Genomic DNA, 17,813 nt, shown 5'->3' with positions numbered 1-17,813 from the left:
AAATATATAAATCCATTGTATTAAATTTTTTTTAAAAAAAGATTAAATAGAAACATTTTTTGTATTTGACAAAAATGAAGTTTTAAATGAAATAGAAATATTAGCAAGTTCTTAGGTGATTTGTCATTATAAGGATTCATTTAATTAGTATTATTTTAACATGGAGTGTCAAAACATCACTTATAAGAAAATTGAAAAAATTATATTGGAATTAAGTTGATTTAAAATATTGACATAGTTAATTTATCAGAGATCAAATATAGAAAGAATGAATGAGAAATTTCTAGGATGCTTGAATTCAACTACAGTCTGTTTTTATAAAAAAGAAAAGGAACAGAAGAAAAAAATTGAATAAAAGAAAATACATAAAAGAATAGAAAATACAATAGTCATGTAACATATATTTGATATTCAGAGAAACAAATCAATCAAACATGAACAAATAATATTCTCTACATTCATTACACAATTCATAATAAACGACAATAAATATAATGATAGATTTCTAAAAAATGCTTTATTTTAAATAAGTAAATATTTAAGAAGCAAAGAAAAACAATTAGGAAAAACTCTTTCAATGTTCAAACAGCATAATTCAGTATATTTAGATTATTTACAAATGGCCAGAACTGGCTTATTTGAATATGAAACATAAATAATAATGTTTTAGTAACATTAAGATATTCTTGACTAGTTTAATTACTTATATCTTCCTTTTATTTTGTGATTATTATTGGTTTGATCAAACGGTAAAGGAAATCTAATGAAACACTGCAGACAAGTCTATTGTCATTAATACAATTTTTAAATCCTGAAATGAAAAATATAAAAAATAACATGATTGATATTTTCCGGTATTTTATATTGACTTGTTTTCAAAACTTGTAAGTTGTTATAAAATCATATAAAACCTATACAAGCAATTTATTCTTATACAAGTATAATGAGGAATGTTATGTATAAAAACTTGTTTAAATGCACTTAATAAAACATTATTAAATATATATTTAATTATAACTTATAAGTTTGAATATAATTATTGAGTAATTATTTGACTTATTTGATATCAATAATTCTAATAAAATATTAGGAAAGCTTTAAATTTAAATTCAAAAATAGTGTGGAATGGATAAATAAAACCAAAATTTTGAACTTAATTCCAACTGAGCAGTTGGAATTAAGTTCAAAATTTATGTAGCAGTTAAATAAATTAGATGCATACTTCAAATACTTAAATCTTGTTTGACTTAAAAATTAATTTTATTTTATTAATTTATAACTTTTATTGATTTGGAAATAAATAGTAACCAATAAATGATAATACATCTATTGTCACAGAGTAATTAGAAATTTGTTTTTACTTAAAGAGTATCGGAGATCATTTAGAAATTACTATTTATATTACATAAGAAATTATTAGGTTACAAGAAAAAGAAAATCCTACTATTAAATATATCAAATAATATGAGTATTAGTAATTTAGATGTAATAGTACAATTTATAAAAATGGAGATGTTATATTTTTGATACAGGAGAAATTATTCTGATAGAATATTTATTAATGTAGAAATGCTTTTATAATTTCAGACAGACAAAAGAATGTATGCTGGAAATCAGGACTACAGTACTATTACTTAGTAGAAATCCTTTCATCATTTTTAAATAATATTACTTGATAACATGTCTGAAGTGATTTTCAAACAGTTTCAAATGACAATACACAATATCACCTGATATCAACTGATGAAATGGTTACAAGTGATATCATTTCATGTCATTTAAAACTATCAAAAAAATCATTTCAAACATGAGTATATCATTTCTGTAATGGTTGGTGATTGATTTCAAATGATATTAAGAAAATTGCTAACCAATTTTTTTGTAGAAGTCAGAAATGAGGCCATCCATTAAGTGTACAGTTTAGGGAGGGAGGAGTGTCTGGGAAATAGTCAAAAATAGTTAAACTATACATATAATTAATTAAAGGATGACCTCAATCTTTAACAATAAAATGCTTTTCAAGATATTTTCAAAAACTTCTGAACATGACATAAAGGGACATCAGATGATATCAAGTGATGTCAATCACATGATATATCACTTGACATAAATTGATGTTAAATATTCAAAACTCAAAAACAGAAACATTTTAACACATGACAAAAGTGATATCTGTTGAAGCACAACATGGCAGGGCTATTTTAGCCATTACCCACATATCAGGAAAACAAGGAGATCCAGGAAGATATATTTAAAAAGGAGGGAGACTAATACTGTTTTACAAAAATGTATAAAAATAGGACTATGTACTGCAGTCTATACTTATAGTTCAGGTCCAGCTGTCAGCTGTAGTGAATTGAAAGACTGAAGTGCAGGGGTGGAGAAAGCCTAGGAATACAGCAATGGGTTAACACCCTGCGACATGATGTCAACTGTTGTTGACATATCATTTCCCAACAACTGATATCATGTTATATTATTTCATATCATGTGTTAATAGTACATGAAACCATATTCAAATGATATTTTTACTGGAGTAAAATGATCAATATGAAAAGCTTTGATAAATTGTTAACATTTTGTTATTTGTAATTTTTATCTACAGAGATATTACATTTTAAATATTTACTAAAAAGTGTAACAAAAAAAATTATAAATGCATAATTTTTTTTATTTTAGCAACTTTAAAAAATTATTGCATTAATTTTCTGTCTGTTATTCCTTATCTTCCATAAGATTGCTGATCATTGTTAATTATACTTTCATTAATAAATATATGTAAGTGGAAAAATCATAAAACACAATTGATTGAAATAAAACATAACTGTTATATTTAAGAATATAGAAGAAGAATATTAGTTTAAGAATCAAATATCAACATAAAAATGGTCAAGTCTTCTCTAAACATCTTCTACTATTAACACTGCAGTGAGTAACACAAAGTCACCAACAAGAAACCTTTTACAGTGTTGTATACAACAGAGAACCAACTAACATCTTCCACCTTGTCTTCTCTTTTTGAAGGAAGCTCAAGTTTCTGTCATTCATCTGTTTAAGGACTATCACAAATAACTTTTCACAAAATTAAGTCTTATCTCTGTCGTCAATCACACGATCAGATTGGCCATCTAGTAATTCAGGCAAATGCCAGAGAGGTGTTTGGGATCAGTTAAACACCATGCTGGAATTATACAAAAAATACATAACTTTAGAGATTCTATTGTAATTATAAACTATATACATATAATTGAACAAAGTTTTTCTTTTAGAAGGCCAGTTTTTATAAGATACCAATTTTGTTTCTTGAATAGTAGTTTACATAGACATAGGCATCTCTGGAATTGAGAATTGTAAATTTATATTTCTCCCAAAAATGTAATTATTATAAGATATCTTCATAATGTTTAATTAGAAAAGAGAATGAAAAAGAGATTTAGCTTGAAATAAATCAGTTAAATGTATATTGAAACCAATTTACATGTCACTGATTTATTTCAAACTAAATCTCATGCTATAGGCCTACATATTAAACTTTCGGAGTTGTTTCCAGGAAAACAATGACATTTATTTCATCACTTTGAGGAGTGGTGTAGAATTTTTATTTATTCATTACTACAATGCTAAAGACAAATTTCACTTTATATCCAAACAAGATTTATATTATAAATTTTTATCATTTTATTCATTTATTATTATTCAATTCTGAACATTCATATAAGATTACTCATATTTTCTTATCAGTCCTATCATTTTTCATTACTTTACATTTATGATTTTACTTAAAATTTAAACTTCAACTTTTAGCTTGAGAGGAAGAACATATAAGCTTAACTTATGAAGTCAATATATTTATATTAAAGTTGTATAAGTTTGTATAAACTTACAGAATTGTTTCCCAAATATATACCTCAAGTGGATCTGATTAAAAGATGCAGTTAAAATATAATAAAAATTCTGTGACAAAAGCTGTTCTGACAATTCCAGAAGCTGGCCAAGACTTTCAGAAGTCTGCTTACTAAGGAAGCTTCCATTCTTTTTTCTTATATTGTTTTCAACAGCCAATAAATTTCCCATTGATCATGCCATTTAATTTCATCTTCTATCACCTGAAAAGTATACAATAAATTTTTATTAAAATGTACTGTACATAAAAACAAATCTAAGAATAAGGATCTGTCTTTACTAGTAAATCCTCTGAATCTTGTCTTAATGAATTGATTGGATGATGGTTGTTTAAAACATTAAACAGCTGATTAATTATTTTTACGAATGCAATTGTTGCCTTTGCATTTATTAGAAAGCCTTGGTGTTGGATGACTTCCAATCCATGCACTACAGAATTACTGAAGAGCTGCAATAAATTTAACACAGTATTGTAATCTTAAGCAATTGTGTTAACTGATATTAAAATTAAGAATTTTTTATTAATTAATTTTGTTCATCTGTGTTGCTAATTGTATATTCATCTTTTGGAAACTTTGGATTTAAATAGAAGAATGTAAGCTTGGGACAATTTCAATCCAGTAGTATGTGTTGAATCTTGTTCTGGTAAAATTTAGAAATGTTGCAATAAAACATTGCTTTCAGGACACTGACATAAAACATGGAAACATGCAAGTAAATGAATAAAATAAGCAGGACTTGTTCTTTTCAATAATCTACAAAATACTAACCTTAAAAATTTTTTTTTCAGAAGATTGTTTCTCATGCACTTTAGGATGTGTGGCATGTCAATTATGAGTATAACAAACACATTCCTATCTAGAGTAACTGAATGTGGAAACCAGTTTTTAAACTGATGCTTGGTTCCAGAAATTCCTAACATATTAAGTACAGCTTTATTTATGTCTGCTCCATCACTCCCAATTGCATTAACAACTGTACCACATTCTTCCAATTTCATTAGAATTTGAAGAATTAATTGAGTTAAAACTGTGCCTGGTATTGCCCTTTACTACAAAAGTACCAACACTTTGAAGCCATTCATTTAAGTGCAGCGAAACATGATGTTCATACTAGAAGCTTCGTCATCACCATAGTTCACAAAACCAATTAACTCACCCTTGTGTTTTTGGGATTCAATGTTTCTGTAGAGAGATTTTATCAAAATTTAGGCAATCATGCCATTCATTTTCAGACATGTTCATAAGCAGATGATGAATCTTACCATCAAAAGCAACGAATCCAAAATCCACTTAGTACTATACCGTTTTGCTGACTGAGGTTTATTTAACTGTAAGATATATTCAATAACTGTCTTTTCCCTTTTAGAAAGACTTATGTTCTCTTCACTTGTTAAAACTTTTTTTTCGAAGAACTGCAATTTTCTAATTGCTGCTCCTTGAATTTTCTGATATGTCTGTACTTAGCAGCCGTAATCTATACAGTTATTCTCTCATTGATCTTAACACTTGTGTATCATTAATACAGTGAGCAACATTACTTTGTGGAATTTGTTGATCACTTAACAGAGTTCTTCCTGTGCAGCGTGATTGCAGTACAGTACAATATCTGAAACAATGCATACAAATTTCATAAATTATGTAAAAAAAAAAATATTATTGTACTACTTATTTATGCTATTTCTATAACATGCTATACCTGATGATGATGACACATCAGAATGCGAATTTGATGGATCTTCAATTGCACTGTTAGCTTTTAGGAACTTTAACTGACAGATATAACGGGCAATTGGGAAAATTCGAACGATAAGCATCCCGTGTTAGTTGCATTTTCCTCGGGGAATCTCAACTCTTTTACCCTCAATTATATAAACATAATTCTTAATCAGAAATCTTTTATTAAAATGCAAATCACATTTTCGCGATTTTCTTGTGAGTTGTAAATCTTTTCGAGGAATTAAATGTTTTTATGTAACTGGTGTGAAAGAGGTGGGGGAAAAGCCGCCTCTCTCCAGACTTATATCCAGGCGCAAAACACTTATTCGGCATGCTTTTGTTTTTTTCTCGTAGAAAAAAATTACAAAATGCCGAAAAGTACAAAACTACCTATTAACCAAATGAATAAACCAAGAACAAATCGCCGTAGTGCTACTCTAGCGCCAGCTATCGGCTACCTGACACATTAATAAATATTCACAATGCTTAATCTACAACAATAACTCTTCAGCCTTTGATGCGTAAATCTTATAAAAATTGCACAAATAAAATAAAGAGGAAACAGAATAGAAAGAAAGAATAGAATTTTTTGTTTGTTTCGAGTGTCTGTACTCTAAAATTAAAAGATTATCAAGAACAACTTATTAATAAATTCAATATTCTGCAGTTATTTGGTGAAAAATTATTATAAAGCGCACACTAGCTCAGCCAATAATTAATCTAATTCACAAAATAACACCTTTTACTTATAGCTGAGATAATTTTTATTACGAAAACTAACGTTTTCGGCTTACTCAATAAGCCATCTTCAGGTTTTTAACTTTCGAAAAAAGGAAGACTATCGTTCCATTAAAAGAATACAATTGTTTGAAAAAATTCAAATCATTGGTAACGGACCAAAAAATAAGAACATGGTAATATAAATAAATAAATATACAAAAATAAATAAAAACAAAAAGGAAGAAGGTGGTAATATAAATAAATAAATAAATACACAATAAAATCGTTATAGTGGGAATAAAAAGTAAAAAATGAAAAATAAAAAATGAAAATAAAAATGATTCCACTGGTGATACTTTTTTTTTAAAAAAAATGGCAGATTATCGAGGAATGACGCCAAAACAAGCTAAGACAAGCCTACGAGTTCGTGATACATTTCTTAACTACAAATTTCCAAGCTGTTGGTAGGCTGTCAGCGTCTCTCGCATTTATGCATGCCTCTTCCAACTTGCTTTTATAAATTTCAATTTTTTCTGCGGTACTTGCTAACGTTGGGGAGCTCAAGGGTTTTACAATATCCGCTTCCTCCCATTTAATTACTGAGCCTTGGGTCTGCGCGTATTGCGAAAGTACTGTTGCGTTGGAGCCTTTCCTGACGTCATACTTGTGTTCTTTAACTATAGTCGCGCGGCTTCTGTGAGAAGCCATCTGGTCGTTATTTTCGTGGCATTTTTCCTGAAATTTTTCAAAAAAATTTCAAAAAATTTAAGTTCTCCAATTTTTTCGAACTGCAAAAAATGCAATAAATAACATTTTTATTGCGCGCCGAGTTTACTCAGAAAAAATTCCCAAAAAGTGCTGGCGTCTGACAAGCTTCCACGCGACTATGCGCGGTAGTAAAAAATCGGGGAAAAAACGAGTTCGCGATAATCGCTATCGTCGATCGCGACCATCGCGAGCATCTTTTTCGCTATCAATTCTTTTCTCTCAATAATTTATTTATTTTTTTTTCACTAAAAAGATTCATTTTAGCCTGATTTTGAACCGAGATATCGAGATTTATTACTAAACTCGGCGATGTCTTATTATACTCTGCGAGAAATCGCGTTTGTCCGCGCGAGAAATAACAGCGACAAAAATTTTCAAAATTAATATCTTTAATACAAATTGCGCTAATTGTACAATTTTTTTTCTTGCGTAAGAATTTTATACAGGTATCGTTGAAAATGCAATTTTTTTTTTGGTGAAATTTCGAGAATATTTTGAGTTATAAATAGATGAATTTACGCATTTGACATCATGTCGTAAATTGCCAAATTTTCGATGCTCCACACATTATTTTTTTGATTGCTTCATTTCATGCACAGAAAACATTTATATCTATACTATCAACAAAAAATTTTGATAGATTGAATAATATTTTAAGCGCTGTCAAGTTTTATATTAGATGATCGAGTTAAGCCTAACACACGACTATATCATATTCAAAATTAAAAATAAAATTCATGTGTAGAAATATAAGGAAAATATCTGTTAAATCTTAAATACAACATTCATATGAGTAAAACAAAATAATAACTTTGTCAATTGGTCGATTTACAAGTCAGAAAGAAGCATTTGAAAATAGGGTCATAAAACAATCAACGTTTATTGACTTTCGCGATAGGGGGTATAGCGAGGTATACTGACAAATTTTTTCGCAGTAGTACGAGATTTTTACTGACTTCACTTGAAAGTGTCATATTTCTTCGGCATTCACAAACAAACCCGATGGCGATCGGTGAAACTTGAGAGAAATTACAGCGAGTTGAAATTTGATATGTTTATTTTTTGCGTTTTGCGTATCAAATTACATTAAATTCGACACAAATAAAGCATTTGTGTCAATAAGAAAATATTTGACACTGTTTAAAAGTAGAAAAAATAAAGAAAACAAAGATGTAATAATAATTTTTGAAGCGAAGCCAAAAATTTTACAATTTAAAGATAAAAAATGGATTATGTCAGACGCCGCGCGACAAAGGGGGGATGGAATAATCACGCGACTAGAGAAAAGTTAAGTCTTTTCCCCAAACTTCTTGTTGTGACTCCAATGTAGTCTTTTTCGATACCTAGTTCCGCGTTCTCGTACGGGATTTTGTACACTCCTGCTTTTTCTTCCTTTTTAATGCGATCTTTATCATTTCTTAAGATTGTGTATAGGTTCGGAGCTCTTTTTAGAACCATTCTGGTCTCCTTGCGGTTTGCAATTTCTTTCATAATGCCTTTTGAATTCTTGTTGTAAGTAAACTTTGTGATTTTACTGGGAACATATTTTGAATCTCTTGTTTTGCCCATCTCATACTTTTTAACTAATCCTGCTATTGTGCCTTTTTTATATCCTAGGGATTCGGCCACTTGCGTGATTCTGTCGATTTCCTTATTTCTATTAACAACGTTGTCACAATAGATAAAGGCCCTTCTGATAAGAGCTCGGAATGCTGCCAGCTTGTAATGGTACGGGTCGTTAGAATGCGATGGAATATAAAGTGGGCTGTGTGTTGGTTTTATGTACACGTTGGTGGAAAAATGCCCTTCTTTGAACACAATATTAATGTTGAGTGTACAAAACATTGAGTGTACAAAATCCCGTACGAGAACGCGGAAACTAGGTATCGAAAAAGAAAACATATGATCGAAAATTTAAAGAAAGTGTCGAAATAATAAAAAATAAATATCAAAATTGTATAAATAAGAACCTAAGTGTTAAAATTAACAAAAATTGGATGCGGATACTGTGATTGGTTGAATATTAGAAAAGTTGAATGTTAATAAAAATCAGTTAATATACTTTAAAGATAGTTGTTATGTACACAAATCCAGGTGTATTTAATAATATATTATTGTTAACTCTTTTCGATAATTTATGCCGAAATTTCAAATGTAATATTGATGTATGCCGATATATATGTAAATTAGTTAAACGGATAGCCGTGTCGGGATGTCAGTTTAAAGAATTGAAACACTCAATGTAATTTTATACTGTGTTTTACCTTATTTTATTTAATTTTATAACTTGTTACATTCAAACGCTGTTATTAGGCGTAACCTTTGTAAAACCAATCCTTGTTTCATCCACCCTGCAAAAAATATTTTATCTACATGCTAGTGCTTGGGATTTTGAGGTATGTTCCTTTTGTTTGTGTACGATGCGTGTTCATTCTCGTATTAAGTGCAACAAATTGTGCACATGTTGATGTATCTTAAACGATGTTTTGGTGTGCATATAAAGTTGTTCACTAATTTTTTTAAATTAAAGGAAACCAACCGTGCTGCTATGACTGTCGTACGAGAACTGTATTTATAGATACCGCAATAATTGTCATGCACTTTTTTGTCGCCTGCCAATCCGTTAAATGTTGTTCGCAGGTGTGTTTTAAACTGAGGTATGTTTTACTAGTTGCGAAATAATTTTTATGTTCGGTTTATAGTTAAATTTGTAGTTTATGTTGCTTTATGCCTTTTTTTCATGTTTAGTTAGCTGAAGAGGGACGAAAACCCGAAACGCATATGTAAAATAGCGTACTAACTAAATAAAGATGGAAAACTTGCCCAGTGTTGATTAAGCGTCACTTCATTGTGCCAGTATACCAAATACAAATAAAACGGTTTCGATAGTACCAAAAACTATAATAATGATGATAATTTATAGTATTATTTGTTTTATTGTAGTCAATTGATTTCTTAATCTAACAAAAAATTGGGCCCCATTAAACTTCAATGAGCGTCCGAAAAACCTAGGTCCGAAAAACCTAGATCCGCCCTTGGGGCTTAGCCATCCCCTATAGTAGAACTCCATTCCCAAACTTTCGACATCTGTGTACCCCTTCTATAATTTTCGTAATGCTGAGATATGAAGTTGGAAAAGGCAAGATGTATTTCAGGACTTTTTCTGTTTAAACCGGATACACATGTCGCATCTGTAACCAGAATGACATTAAAGTGCACTTTTTATGTTTATTTTTCAAGAATCCGTCTGAAGCTAATTCCAACAATTGCTCTTCTTCCATATGCGACAAACATTCACTTTATCTTGAACGTGAAACAATGAAATTTCTTTACCTCGCAACGATAAGTTGAGTCAATTTAAAACAGAGAATATATCTGCTAAGTATGCCAGTTTAAAAAGCCATTTCCAGTCACGTAAACAATTTCTCAGCTCAAATCTATCATTAGGAAAGACTTGAAGTTCGTGTCTAAGTTCAAGTAATCGGTTTAGAATTTATCCTCGAGATAGCCAACGAACATCGGTATGAAAAAGAAGCCGAGTATGACTACTTCACACATTTGCGAAAAAAGTCGTGCATTCAAAGGACGGCCTTTAATGTAGTTAATGATTTTCACGCTTTCATCCAGAACTTTCTGTAGATCAGCGGGCATGTTACGTGTTGCCAAAGCCTCTGTGTATTCAACAATGTGTGGATATGACATTTGGGGCAACATTTTGAATTCTTGCAACGAGCCCTTTATTAATTCCGGCCATACTTTTTGATCACCTGTGCTTATTCCAACACATCTATTCCAATCAATTTTGTTCTCTTGCACAAATTTATTCATAACATTAAAGATATCATTTCCTGTTGTGTGACCTGATAAAGGCTGGAAAAATAAGAAGTCATTATGAATTTCTTGATCCTTTTCGTATCTAACAAACGCCATAAGATTTGCAAAATTCGCAAAATCAATGGACTCATCGACTTGCAATGCATAAAATAACGACTTTTAGAAATATCAGACAATAACATCTGTTTTACATTATTAGACGTATCAATGATTCGTCGATGAACTGTATTATTTGAAAGAGGAAGGCGGTCAAAAGTTTATTTCGCTCTATCTCCTATCATTACTTCTGCCATTATCTTGGCTGCAGGCTTGATTAAAGTTTCGCCAATCGTCTCCGCTGCACTACATTTCGCAATTAACAGGTTCTTTCAGAATTGAAGGTGGTTCGCCATCGTTAATTTCATTATTTTCTGTTTGTCGAATGCTACTATAATCACTGCTTTCTTTCGGTTTAGAAGTGCCAGATTTCAACCAGCGATCCATAATCTTGAATGTTAGAGGTAAAAATAATCAAAATCAACGGGACTTACCGTACGTTTCTAAATTCGACAGTTGACTCAACAGTGAATTTTCCGTTGAGTCCCTCCGTTGAACGATCTGACGTGACGTTTTGTAGAAAAAGAGAGACGTTTTCGTTGAGAGGTCGCTTTTCAAGATGGCTGACTTAAGTAACGAGAAGGTGGCGATTGTGACTGTTTTATTAAATAGTATTTCTGAGAGTAGAGGGATGTTTTTTAAATCAAAAACCAAAGATAACGAGGATATTCCAATTTTATATGATGCTGCAATTAAAAAATCGAAAAAAGCCAAAATAGAAGGCTATGTGGAAAATATCGTTCCTGGATATAGCGATATGGATTTTGGGTCTCATTTTCGTCTTTCTAGAAGCACTGTCGAAGAAGTCTCTGCTAAGAATTGTTAGTTGTAATAACTATCTACAGAAAAATTGCTTTACTCGGCATTTTTAGCTTTTTATTAATACTAAAGCACATAACAAACCTTTCCTATTAGAAAAATCGCACAAAAGCTAAAAATACATACGCCCGAGCTATAACAGTTCAATGTGTAGATAATTGGTACTGAAGGTTTTTGTGTGACCCTATTGTCTGGGCCATAGGGTGGAGGAAAGCACAGAATCACAGCGCCCGGCGTAACCACTAACAAGTAACGAAGTTTTTTATTTCTATGTTTGTAATCGAAAAAAAATAAACTGCTTGTTGCACCAGGCGCAGCGAAAGCGCGGTGCAGCGCGTACCCTCACTAAACTTTTCTGAGGGGTACGCGTACCACACTTTGGGAAACATTTCCTTATAGCTATAGCTCTGACTCCATTTCGTTGTATAATCCCGTCGACCTCTATCTGCAGCAATAAGCATTATAATGATGATTCAAATAATTGATAATACTAGATAGTATGAAAATATAATAAAAATATATTTAGGTGTATACAGTATTTTAATTTAGTTATTAGCGAGGTTGAGGCCGAAGTTTTAAACGCGAAAACGTGTACGTCGGACGTTCGGTGCCGTTTTCCTGTAAACCTAGAAGTTTGACAATGGTGTTTGGAAAGTCAGTGGAATCATGCTCGACATTCCAAACGCCATGTGTTTGCATGTCCAACAGGAAAATTCAAACTTTTAAACTCAACACTCATTGTTTAAAGCCATTTAAATGGAATTGAGCTTAGTTGCTATAATTTTGGAACAGTTTGCGAGTTCCTTCCCACCGATGACATCCAAATAAAATCATTTTTTTACACTGGATATATTGAATTTATTTCCAGAATTCAGTAGGGAGTATACATTTTTTCAATTATTTTATACATGATTTGATTGTAGTTTGTAAAAATATAATTGTAAATTAGCGATGATCGGTCTGTCACTGACAGATTACTTGCCAACACTCAAGGAAGTGTTGCAAGTGATCTGTCAGTATCAATGAGTCTAATGTAAAAGCCAGTTTAATTATTAACTATTATTATTAACTTTTTCGGATACTTGGACATTTGCGCATATCTACGAACTTCTATTTACTAATTTTTCTTCTGAATTTTCCTGTTAAGATCCGGCATTTAAATAAAATTTTTACTACCATTTCATAAACACGTTGATTCCGTCTGTGGGTACTAAGTAGGGTTTCTCATTTCCCGGTCTTTTGCTTGTCCCGGGAATCAACGTGTTTAATGCATTTAATGTAATGTTGTGTTTTTTCACCCGTAGCCTGGAGATTTCTAGTTTGTTTTCGAGATTGTAGTAGTACTTTTGCTTTCTAGTATTCTTGATTTGTCTTCCTCGGCTGCGGCTGCTTTAATAGCGGCATCGAGCTTATATCCTAATAATTCGGCAGTTCGTTTGGCTTTTATAATCAGGTTTATAAAGAAAAACTTCATACTTGCAGACTTCGTACTCGTTTGTATCCTCGCCCAATTTGCACAACCCGGCGTTACGCAGTTATCGAAGCTACTGGGAATGGTTAAAAATTAAGACAGCGTAAGCACAATTATTCCAGATATTACAGGTTCTGACAAGGAAAGAATTTTCAGACTCCTGCCACAAATAAGCTACGTGTTGATTGACCATTTGTGACATGCCGCAACGAGCAAAAATTTAAAAAAAAACTAATAAGTAGGTTTAAAATTAATAAATACAAACGTATTCTGACAGTTTATGAGTTAATTATACTTTCTATTTGCAAAATTTCCTCAACTCTAACACAGAATAAGAAAAAAGTGAACTTCTAAGAAAAATTCCTGGTTAAAAAAACAGCCGGGATCACGTTTGTGAAACCCGAATACTAAGCAATTCTGTTTATAACTGTATTATACGGTATTCGAATAGTGCAGCAGCTTGCATTTATTATTTACTGTTTAATATCATTATATATATTATTAGATTACGTAAATATGCAATAATTTTATTATAATCTGTATTAAAGTTTAAGCTGGATTCAGTACAATACTTTAATTACAGTTCCGTTCGTCAGTTTTCCATAACCTCACCTACGTGGCCAGAAATCACCCGAAGGTGAAGTCACCATACAAGTGAAGTTTTACTGCAATTAAAGCAGCAAGCTGTTCCTTCAAAATTAATTTTATTATCATCATTTAATTAGACAATATTCCGTAAATTTAATAATTTCCGTTAGAAATTAATTAGAAAGTTTATACAGTGTTTTAAAAACTCGATATTTTCAAAAAATGATTTACGACAGAATTTTTAATGTTTTTCATTCCACGTCACTCATTTCATAATTAGCATTGAATTTAATTTCTCTAGTAAATATTTGAATATTGCTGGTAGTATTTTTTAAAACAAAATATTTTTTTTTTATTTAAAAATTGGATTTTCATGCCACGTTTAAGTTTTTATTTAAAATCAGTCACGCTTAATATTAATAGTCTTGCATTTACCTCTAGCTGTTCCGGATTCATATAATCCTCCAGCATGGCTTGAAGCACTTCCTCCATTTCTTACATAGCCTGGCAGACCAATTGCCAATCTGGCCATTGTTTAATAATCGTAATTTGCAACTGCCTCTAATGAATAGAAATATATATTTTAGAAAATTAAACCTGATAATAACAATTAGTTAAAAATCATAATTTACAAAATAAATAGTAAAAAATGAATTTAGATATGTAAAATAAATTTTTACTCTTGGCCGAGTGGTGAGAGACGGGAAACATTGTAAAATAAACTTTGAATAAGGCCAAGTTTATAAATTTCTTAATTGTTTACAATTATATAACAGTATTATGTAATGTAAAAAAAAAATAATTTTGCAAAAGCATTGATGTAGGACTGCAAATGACCATAAATTTAATAATCCTTTTGATATCACCCACATAAATTATCGCTAAAGAGTATATTACAAAAAAGGACACAAATATATATCATAAAAATCTATTTAAGAAGACAAAAACTACAATTTCAATTATTATATGTGTACCCAATAAAACTTGTTGTTTACGATTCTGTAATAATTCGTTTTAATGTCCGTAAATTAGAAAACAGACTAAATTTCCACATAATATATACCATAGTGTTGAGAATACGCCTCAACGTTGATGTATCGAGAGACAGAGACCCTTATAAATCTTCCTTAGAATAGTGCCTCCAAGGTGCTCATTTAAACGGACTGCTCTATTATTCAATGCTCTGTAATGAGAGTCATACTAATGAAAACGAAACATAGAGGAGGAGATCGGAAACATGGAAGAGTGTTCTCTTAAGCGAACTGCTCCCTTAGACAATATCGACTTCGCTTGGCAAGAATTAACTGATAAATGCATAAATGGTGTGTGGAAAAAGATATGGCTGGAGGTATCCAAGAATTCTCAACGAGAAGAGCCCTATCGTTGACCAAAGTCAACCTAATCGATACAGCAGGACGAAGAGACGTAGACGAGCAAGATATTGAGGAGTTACTGCAGGTTTCTGGTGAGAGAGAGCCTTACCAACGACGATCGTCAAGAACTGGTATAACCAGGAATTCATGTAAAACTGGAAAATAGTGATTCTGAAAACGAAGAACCCAAAGAAAACTTGTTACAGATTTCTTTAGTAAAAGTTTGGTAACGATAACCGAAACCGTTGATCGAACTGTAGCGAATGATCAGGATTTTGAAAGGAGTGCAAAAGCAAGACGAGGCATTTTGGATGCGACCTTCGTCACAAAAATGAACTTTATATTTCTGTGTGCATATGTTTATGTGTTATGTAACATATATTATTATGCAAATTAATATAAAAATAACTTAAAACTAAAGTAAAATCTGTTTATTTTTGGTCGCGTGTTCCCCTTTCCCTATTTACTGTGTTAAAATGGCCTGTTTGCATTTGTTTACTAATTTAATATTTATTTAATAAGTAAATTAGTAAATATACGGAAAGTTTGTCATAATTGGGAAATGTAATGGGTATTTGGTTTACTATTACAGTACTATGCCTATTGTTTGGTTTATTAATCTTATTTGTTTATTAATTTCTACGAGAGAAAACTGTCTCTACAGTTGCTAAATTTTTAGACATAATATCCAATAACCAATCAAAATAATATAATAGTAGTATTTAGTATTCAGTATTTAATATTAACCGAATTAATTTATGATTAAAATCCTTTTTTAAAAATATAAATGATATTTTTATTATATTATAAATCATATTTAGAATGATTTGTTTAAAATCGATAGAAAAATAATCAATTATTCATCCTAGCAAAGCGTTTTTATTTTGTTGTGTAATTGCACTAATTTGATAAACATGTTTTGTCACTTAATAACTATATAAACATTGGGGCTATTTATTACGTTTGCAGTTGTTTGATATTCTTACAAGTTAGATTATCCACCGCCAAATTTGGATAATGATTGCAAAGATCGTATTTCTACTTTTTTTGGCTTCTCTGCCTCTTGTTCTCTGCGGTATTACGAATTGTGTTTAATTAACACATAATTATTGTTTGTTTACTTTTATATAAACTGTTATATTTATTTTACTTTTCAGATAACCAATGCAGTGGTACATCCGGTATTTCAGGAGTAAGCTTAAAATTTCAATTATATTATTGTTATTTTTTTTAAAGTATATTTTATAATAAATTTTATTGAATTATTTTACTAAAATATTATTTTCTTTCTGTAGGGAGAATGGGCACTTTTCGCTTCACTTATCTTTGTGAGTTATGCCTTTTAAATATGTAAAAGTTAATAATTATAATTAATTATTAAAATATTATATAATTTAAAACATGTTTTTTAAATAGGTTTTAAACCAATTGCGCCTGCATATTGGATGGAACCATTGAAACAAGTTTAAATAATGGATGAATTGTAAATGATTTTTTCTTTAATCCATGAATAAATAATATTAATATATACATGTTTGCGTTTCGTTTTGTTACCTTAATTATAATTATAATCAAATATTTTATTCTGAAATTACTAAATGTGTATTAATTTTTATGGTTTATCGCTTATACAATATTTATATTAGGATAGCAAATGTAGCAAGCCTATGTCGTGTCAGTAAATGCAGCTGAAATAAGTAAGATTATTAAAGTAAGAAATTATATTACCTTTGAAACAATAATTATATGTCTAATGCTGGAAACAATTCAGATCTTGATTATATCAATTTTATTAAATATTAGAATAAAATTGAAGTTCAATCACCCGGGTAAACACGGCCCTAAGTTCAATCGCCTCACCTATGTAAATCATCAAAACTTAAAAATTAATTCGAAGATAAATTAAAAATTAATCATTGCGATAAAATAGCATTATAATTTCATTTTAAATGTCAATATAAACGCAATACTAATAATCAGAGCCATTGCAATGTGATATAACTTAGGTTACTGAATAGCTCCGGGCGTTAAAGTAACGTTTATCACCAAGAGTTTTGTTGATATTGTCAAATAATTCGTCATTTCTCTAGAGCTTAATAAATATTACGAATCTGATGATAAAATATTATTAATACCTAACATCAAATTAAACTAAAACGTTCTTTATCTGTCACTCGATTGTGCCACTGTCACTCCACTGGAGTGCTCTAATTGTATGAAAAATCGTACAAATACGTCATTATTTTTCAATATTTCGCCCTATTATTATTTTTTCTTTATTTAACGATAGTTCTTCATTTATTAAAAACTAGCAGGTAAGCCAGGAGTTGCCCTGGCAAAAAATAAAAACAAACGTTATGGTTATTTCGTACTTCTAACTTTTCTATTATATTATATTATGGTATTTGATTTATATTTACAAATAATCTGCATTTTTCTATCGTTTGTAAGTGATATAATTGCGAATCGAAATGACGAGGCCATAGTTTGGGCACCATTGTAACAGATATGCATTACAATTAA

At 30.4% G+C, this 17,813-nt stretch overlaps 1 long non-coding RNA gene across 1 annotated transcript; it reads left to right on the top strand.

Moving 5' to 3' along the window:
• Nucleotides 1-16,230: 16,230 nt before the first annotated feature.
• LOC136968324 (uncharacterized) lies at nucleotides 16,231-16,814 on the top strand. The gene is made up of 4 exons (XR_010879643.1): nucleotides 16,231-16,365; nucleotides 16,448-16,482; nucleotides 16,586-16,618; nucleotides 16,707-16,814. It is a non-coding gene; the product is annotated as an uncharacterized lncRNA (long non-coding RNA).
• Nucleotides 16,815-17,813: the final 999 nt, after the last annotated feature.

This window comes from Centruroides vittatus, unplaced genomic scaffold (genome assembly GCF_030686945.1).
Source record: "Centruroides vittatus isolate TY-2023 unplaced genomic scaffold, ASM3068694v2 contig_1427, whole genome shotgun sequence".
Lineage (NCBI taxonomy): Eukaryota > Metazoa > Arthropoda > Arachnida > Scorpiones > Buthidae > Centruroides > Centruroides vittatus.
The sequence above is the reverse complement of the archived record's forward strand: the minus strand, read 5'-3'. Positions and strand labels throughout refer to the sequence as shown.